This window comes from Miscanthus floridulus, unplaced genomic scaffold (assembly GCF_019320115.1).
Source record: "Miscanthus floridulus cultivar M001 unplaced genomic scaffold, ASM1932011v1 os_2556_1, whole genome shotgun sequence".
In the NCBI taxonomy this organism is placed as follows: Eukaryota; Viridiplantae; Streptophyta; class Magnoliopsida; order Poales; family Poaceae; genus Miscanthus; species Miscanthus floridulus.
The window spans coordinates 23,418-32,182 of NW_027098373.1; positions in this window are offsets into that span (position 1 = coordinate 23,418).

Here is an 8,765-nt window from a genome sequence, read left to right on the forward strand (position 1 = left end):
CAACTTTCGATCATATGTGAATGAAGTTTGCTCCAAAGGATTTTAGGCATTCATAGGAGCTACCTAGAGCTAGTTTTAACAAGTGTGCACCACACCTAACTCACTAGACTCAACTAGGTCAAGCTACCCATTCATACCCCCTTCATAGTACGGCTAAAGGAAAAACAAAGTTCTAAACTACTCTAAGTGTCTCTCCAACTTCAATCGACACTTAGAACTAGTCATCCTTAACCTTGTCGTCCATCCTTTGAAAACCAAAACAATTTCCATCGTAGGGGCATGACAACCTCGATTGCCCAATCGATCTCCTTTACCATGACCTAACTTAATTGCCTCTGCAAAACACACATTAGTCATAGTAATCTTGTATTGACATTAATCATCGAAATCCACTTAGGGGCCTAGATGCTTTTAATCTCTCCCTTTTTGGTGATTGATGACAATACCACCTCGAGTATGTTATGGAGTGAGGTTTTTGAAGGGCTTGGTTCATATAAGCTTTTGTCGTTAAGAACAAAAGAGTTAGTCAAGCTTATATGACCCAAACCAACACAATGTACTCAAAGAATATGAATTAAGCATGAGTACGAGTAACAAAGCTCATTTGCTTCGAAGTATAAGCGCGGAAGCAAAAACAAATGAGCATCACAAGTGATATGACATATAAGCGGCGGTGGCTCGAGCTAGGGCAAAAAACGATTTGAGGATGAATAGGGTACGGCTGCGGTTAAGTAATCCCCCAAACGCGATAGAAAAGAAAACCGAAAAGAGTCCTGAAGCCGCGCGAGATCCACTGACCGGACGCTCCGGTGGTAGCGACCGGACGCTACCACCCAGAGTCCGGTCGATTCCAGAGAGGTCCAAATCCTCTGGAATCGGGATCGGACGCGTCCGGTGGTCCATGACCGGACGCAGGCAGGGTCCGGTCAGTACAACTTGGTCTTCCTTCGATCGACCGGACGCTGAACCCTTCCTGACCGGACGCACAGACGCAGCGTCCAGTCACTCCTTCACCAGCAGTTCACCTCCTGTGAACTGACCGGACGCTGGACCGCAGCGTCCGGTGCAGCGTCCGGTGCACCTTCTAGCAAATCTTCAAACTTCCTTCGTGCTGCCTGTTCCCAATCAAGTCCCAACTTGAATAAGATCCAAATAAACATCAATTGGGACTGATGTGAGTGACCTCTCTCAAACCCTCATATTTTTCAAAATATTTTGCCTTAGGCTATAATTCTTTTTAAGAAAATATGCAACAAGAGGGCAAATGGAACAAAAACGACAAACAACATTCATGCATATGCAATACTTGTAATTAAATCTAGTTGCTTGTCAAGTTTGATCTAAGGTTAAGCTTCTTCACACGCTTTTTGGCGGTTATCTTAACCATGTTAGACAAGCCCTATGTGCATTGCCACAAATTAAACATGTTGTATATTACAATGAATACAATGGACAACACAAGCTCAATTTTTAGTGAAGTTACTAAAATCAAGTACATTGAGCTCATTCCGCAATCTACAAAATGTAGCCTCATCTAGCGGTTTTGTGAAGATATCCGCTAATTGATCTTCGGATCTTACACCTTCTAGTGAAATATCATTTTTAGCCACATGATCTCTTAGAAAGTGATGGCAGATATCTATATGCTTGGTGCGAGAGTGTTGAACCGGATTATTTGCAAGTTTTACCGCACTTTCATTGTCGCATAAAAGAGGTACTTTCTCTAGAACTACTCCATAGTCTAGCAAAGTTTGTTTTATGTATAATATTTGTGCACAACAAGCACCCGCGGCAATGTATTCCGCTTCGACGGTGAACAAAGCCACACTATTTTGTTTCTTGAAGGACCAAGACACAAGTGATCTACCAAGCAAGTGGCACCCTCCGGATGTGTTTTTTCTATCAACTTTACATCCGGCGTAATCCGAATCGGAATAGCTAATTAATTCAAATAAAGCTCCTTTAAGATACCAAAGACCAATGCTTGGTGTGTGCTTAAGATACCTAAGGATTCTTTTTACGGCAATTAAATGTGTTTCCTTAGGACTAGCTTGAAATCTAGCACACATACACACACTAAACATGATGTCGGGCCTAGATGCGGTTAAATATAACAAGCTACCAATCATAGAATGGTAGAGAGTTTGATCAACCGGGTTACCTCCCTCATCTAGGTCGAGATGTCCATTTGTAGGCATTGGTGTCTTGATTGGCTTACATTCATCCATCTTAAATCTCTTGAGAAGATCTTTTGTATATTTCTCTTGAGAGATGAAGATGCCTTCTTTCATTTGCTTGACTTGAAAACTAAGAAAGAATGCAAGCTCACCAATTATTGACATCTCGAACTCCTTCGACATCAATTCACCAAATTCTTTGCATGAGTCTTTATTTGATGATCCAAAGATGATATCATCAACATATACTTGACAAATGAAGATATGCCTATCAAGCTTCTTGGTGAATAGTGTGGTGTTGACCTACCCAATGGTGAAGCCCTTCTCAATGAGGAAGTCACGAAGGCACTCATACCAAGCTCTTGGGACTTGCTTAAGCCCATATAGTGCCTTGGATAACCTATAAACATGATTAGGATATCTAGGGTCTTCAAACCCGGGAGGTTGATCAACATAGACTAGTTCATTTATAAAGTCATTTAAAAATGCACTTTTCATATCCATTTGATATAGTTTCATTTCATGATGTGATGCATATGCAAGAAGGATACGGATGGCTTCTAATCTTGCAACCGGTGCAAAGGTCTCTCCAAAATCTAAACCTTCAACTTGAGAGACCCCCTTTGCAACTAGTTTTGCCTTGTTCCTCACAACAACACCTTGATCATCTTGCTTGTTGCGGAACACCCACTTCGTTCCTATGACTCTTGCACCTTTTGGTCGTTCTTCAAGAGTCCAAACTTCATTGCGAGTGAAGTTGTTCAACTCTTCATGCATGGCATTGATCCAATCTAGATCTTTAAGAGCTTCTTCTACCTTGGTAGGCTCATAGCAAGAGACAAAAGAGTGATGAGCAATAAATGAAGTAAGTTTTTGAGATCGAGTCATCACACCCTTTGTTGGACTCCCTATGATAAGATCTTGTGGATGATCTTGTAGAAGAGGTGAATTTCTTCTATTGACCACTTGAGGAGGAGGTTGTGGAGCATCAACATCATGTGCTTGTACCACCATTTGCTCATGGGAGATATGAGTATTTTCATTTTCTACTCTTCCATCTTTTTCACCATCTTGTGGTACATTTGATGAAGAAGGTTGGTCAATGACTTGTACATCATCTTCATTATCTTTTGGCTTGATGTCTCCCACCAGAATATTCTTCATAGCCTCCCTCAATGGTTCATCACCTATATCATCAAGATTCTCATGTGCTCCTTAGGAGCCGTTAGATTCATCAAATTCCACATCATATGTTTCTTCAACCAAGCCGGTGGCATGATTAAATACTCTATATGCTTTGGACTTCAATGAGTAACCAACAAGAAAACCTATATCACAACGTCTTTGAAACTTCCCTAGGTGTTGCCGCTTCTTGTAGATATAGCACTTGCAACCAAACACCCTAAAGAAGGAGACGTCTGGCTTCTTCCTATTGAGCAACTCATATGGTGTCTTGACAAGGAACTTTTGTAGAAATAGGCGGTTGGATGCATAACATGCGGTGTTGATTGCTTCTGCCCATAGAGCTTTGGGGGTGTTGTACTCATCTAGCATTGTCCTAGCAAGAGTGATTAAAGTCCGGTTCTTCCTCTCAACTACACCATTTTGTTGAGGAGTATAGGTCACGGAGACTTCATGTTTGATTCCAACTTCATCACAATAAGCTTCTATGTTTGTGTTGTCAAATTCTTTGCCATTGTCACTTCTTATCTTCTTGAGCTTCACTTCAAATTCATTTTGAGCTCTCTTGGCAAACTTCTTGAAACAAGATGCAACTTTGGATTTGTCATGAAGGAAGAACACCCATGTATACCTTGAATAGTCATTCACAATCACAAGACAATAGAGATTTCCTCCCAAACTCTTGTATGTTGTTGGTCCAAATAAATCCATGTGTAGGAGTTCTAGCACTTTTGTGGTTGACATAAAAGCTTTGGTTGGATGAGTGTTTGCAACTTGCTTGCCGGCTTGACATGCACTACAAAGCTTGTCCTTCTCAAACTTCACATCCTTCAACCCTCTCACCAAATCATTCTTCGTAAGCTTCTTGAGTGAGCTCATCCCAATATGAGCAAGTCTTCTATGCCATAGCCACCCAAGTGTTGTTTTGGTGAATAGGCAAGTCTTCAAGTTTGCATCTTTGGAGGTGAAGTCAACTAGATATAAGTTGTTGTATCTAAATCCATTGAATATCACTTGTTTGTCATCTACTTTAGATACAACAACCTCCTTCTTGGTGAATAAGCATTAAAAGCCAAGATCACACAATTGCCCAACGGATAGCAAGTTGAAACTCAATGAGACAACATAGAGCACATTGGAGATGGAATGATCATTTGATATTGCCACTTTGCCCAATCCTTTAACCTTGCCCTTTGAATTATCTCCAAAAGTTATTTTCTCTTGTCCATCTACCTCTTCATCTAGTGAGGTGAACATACGAGGATCACCGGTCATATGTTGAGTGCAACCACTATCAATAACCCAATAACTTCCACCAGTCTTGTAGTTCACCTACACACAAGAGATTCAAGCTTTAGGGATCCAAACTTGTTGAGGGCCCTTCATCTTCTCAACAAGTGACTTAGCCACCCAAATCTTCTTAGGCCTACTCTTGTTGAGGGGTCCTAAGAACATGACTTTTATCTTTTCACTAGAATCTTTTCTAAGCATGTAGTGAGCATTGAAAGCAAAAGGTCTAGCATGCTTGGGCAAGGGTTGTGGTGGTGGAGTTTGACACTCATGAGCAAAGTGGCCTTCTTGTCCACACTCAAAACATCTCTTTGGCTTTAGCTTTGGCTTTGATTGTTGGTGTTGAGCTTGAGCCTTCTTCTCTACACTTGCCATATATCCAATGCCATTTCTATCCTTCTTCATAACGGTATTCATGAGTAGCTCACTTTGGAGATGCTTGCCTCTAGCAAACTTGCTCAATCCCACCTTGAGATGCTCTTTCTCCATCTTGAGCTTCTTGTTCTCTTCCTTGAGAATATCATTGTTTTTCTCTTCCTTGAGTTTCTTGTTTTCTTCTTTGAGCTTCTCATTCTCAAGGATCAACTCTTTGTCATGATCAAGAGTTTCTAGCACAATGGTGTTGTGACTTTTTATCTCTTCAAGATCTTTCATGAGCTTCTCATGGTCACTCTTGAGCTTGACATACTCATCATAGTCATTGCACTCAATCACTTGCTTGCCTTTGCTACTAGATCCATGCTCAATGCTCTCATCAATTAAATCATCACATGAGGTAGCTATATCAATCTTAACAACATGGTTAGTAGCATCATGTGGCTCATTTGGTAAGAATTCTTGTGTAATAACAAGGGTATCATAATTGATCTTTAGAGTTGTATATTTATCTTTTAGCTTGTTGTGACTAGTGATAAGCTCATTGTGCACCCACTCAAGTTTATCATGTTTATCTTTAAGCTCTTTCTTAGAAGATTTGAGCTCCTTGAGTTTGGATGATATAGAATCATTTGTTTCTTTGAGCTCATCATTAGCCTTTTCTAATGTATCACACTTAGCTAAGGGTGAATCATTTTTAGCATCAAGTTTTTCATTTGTAGCTCTACTCTTTCTAATGATCTTAGTGTATTTTCTTAATATTTTGACAAGATCATCATATATGGGTGAATCATCATCGCTATCACTATCATCATCACTAGCTTGCTCATCATCACTACTATCATCACTCTTAGTTACCTTGCGTTCACCCTTGGCCATAAGGCATAGGTGTGTAGAGGATGATGGCGATGGTGGCGGTGAGGATGTAAGATCAATAGCAATGGCGGCCACCTTCTCATTGTCACTCTCATCATCGGATGATCTACTTGATGAATCAATGTCCGTGAGCCAATCACCGACAATATAGGCCTTGCCACTCTTCTTCTTGTAGAAGTCTCTCTTTTTACCATCTCTCTTCTTGTATGGCTTGTTCTTTTTCTTTTCATCTTCATCACTTGAATCATCTTTCTTGCCCTTGTTCTTGAACTTGTCTTTCTTGGGCTTTGTGCATTGATGAGCTAGGTGACCAAGTTCGCCACAATTGTAGCAATCCATCTCGGAGATTGGCTTTCTTCTTGAGCTAGTGAAGAACTTCTTCTTCTTGCCGTCAAACTTGATGCCACTCTTGTTTAGCTTCTTTAGCATCTTGGTGGTCTTCTTCACCATGAGAGCAAGACTTTCTTCATCATCTTCATCACTTGAGCTCTTATACTCAAGTCTTGCCTTGCCCTTATCTTGGCTAGCTTTGAATGCTAAGTCCTTCTCTTTCTTCTTTGTAGAGGATGAGCCATCTTGTGGCGTGATGTGCATATACATCTCATGAGCATTGATCTTTCCCAAGATTTATATCGGTGTAGCGGCGGAAAGATCACCTTGATGTAGCACGGTCACAATGTGCCCATATTTGTCAATGGGGAGGACACTTAAGATCTTTCTCACAACGTCGGATGGTGACATTTGAGTAAGTCCAAGCCCATTGACTTCCTCTACAAAAACATTTAAGCGAGAATACATTTCACTAGCACTTTCTTTGGGAAGCATCTCAAAAGAATTTAGCTTTTTAATCATAAGATGATAGCGTTCCTCACGCTCACTCTTGGTTCCCTCATGGAGCGCACAAACGTCCGACCATAGTGCATGGGCGTCTTTGTGGTTCCTTACATGATTAAATACATCTTTGCAAAGGCCTCTAAAGATGGTGTTGCGAGCCTTTGCATTCCATTTTTCATAATTTACTTCATCGCCTTGAAGTTGTGCAGCATTCTTAGGTGTTGGGAACCCTTGAGAGACGGCTCTAAGAATTCCAACGTCTAGAGCTTCTAAGTACGCCTCCATGCGAATTTTCCAATATGGAAAATCATCCCCCTCGAAGATAGGAGGAGGTCCATCCCCGTGAGACATCTTGCTCTAAGCGGTTAGGCTTAAAAACGTGAGCACGAGGCTCTAATACCAATTGAAAGGATCAAGATGCCCAAGAGGGAGGGGGGTGAATTGGGCTAATTCTAAATTTTCTTGCAATAATCAAATCCTACGGATAGCCCAATTAACCCCTTATGCCTAGAAAAGTGTTTCTATCAAAACAACGCACAAATGACTTGCACCCTATGTTCTAAACTTACTCTAGCATATCAATTCTATGAATATAAAATAAGTATTGAATTGCTCAAAGTAAATACTCAAAGTAAGTGCTCAAAGTAAATAGGGAGAGAAAGGAACGCGGCGATGTTTTGCCAAGGTATTGGAGAGTCGCCACTCCCCACTAGTCCTCGTTGGAGCACCCGCGCAAGGGTGTAGCTCCCCCTTGATCCACGCAAGGATCAAGTGCTCTCTACGGGTTGATTCTTCGACACTCCATGGCGGTGAATCACCCAAAACCGCTCACAACTTGAGTTGGGTCACCCACAAGCTCCGTCGGGTGAACACCAAACTCTCAATCACCACCAAGCCATCTAGGTGATGGCGATTACCAAGAGTAACAAGCACAAACTCTCACTTGACCACGCGAAGCCTAATGAGAAGATGGATGCACACTTGTCTACTCTTGATTCACTAATGAGGTTTCACTCTTGGATTCTCAAATCACAAATACCTCACTAGGACCTTGCTCTTCTTGGCACTCACAAACGTGTTTCTCAGCTGTTGGAATGAGCAAAAGTGACTCCACTCACGAGTGGAGCTTCTATTTATAAGGTAGCCTGAAAAACGAACTGTTATGAGCTTCTGCGGGGTGACCGAACGCTCCGATCGTTTTGACCGGATGCTCCGGTCAGTTCAACCCGCGAACAGTTTTCAAGTGATGACCGGACGCTGACAGGGTCCGATCAGTACCGACCGGACACGTCCGGTCGCTCTTGGATACTTACTGTAAACTACCGGACGCTGAATACTCAGGGTCCGGTCACCACTGACCGGACGCGTCCGGTCGCACTTTCTCAGGTCTGGACCCTTACTGGAGTCGACCGGACGCTGGCCCTCAGCGTCCGGTCACACGACCTTCCTACGTCCGATCACACCAGACTTGTTCTTCACAGTCAAATGAACTGACCGGACCCTGCGGCCAGCGTCCGGTCACACCGGAGCCAGCGTCCAGTCAGTATTTGATCCTCCATTCACTTCCAACTTTCGATCATATGTGAATGAAGTTTGCTCCAAAGGATTTTAGGCATTCATAGGAGCTACCTAGAGCTAGTTTTAACAAGTGTGCACCACACCTAACTCACTAGACTCAACTAGGTCAAGCTACCCATTCATACCCCCCTTCATAGTACGGCCAAAGGAAAAACAAAGTCCTAAACTACTCTAAGTGTCTCTCCAACTTCAATCGACACTTAGAACTAGTCATCCTTAACCTTGTCGTCCATCCTTTGAAAACTGAAACGATTTCCATCGTAGGGGCATGACAACCTCGATTGCCCAATCGATCTCCTTTACCATGACCTAACTTAATTGCCTCTGCAAAACACACGTTAGTCATAGTAATCTTGTATTGACATTAATCACCAAAATCCACTTAGGGGCCTAGATGCTTTTAGAGGGGTTTGAGCCTATGGCAATGGATTGGCAGGAGCCAGGAGAACATTG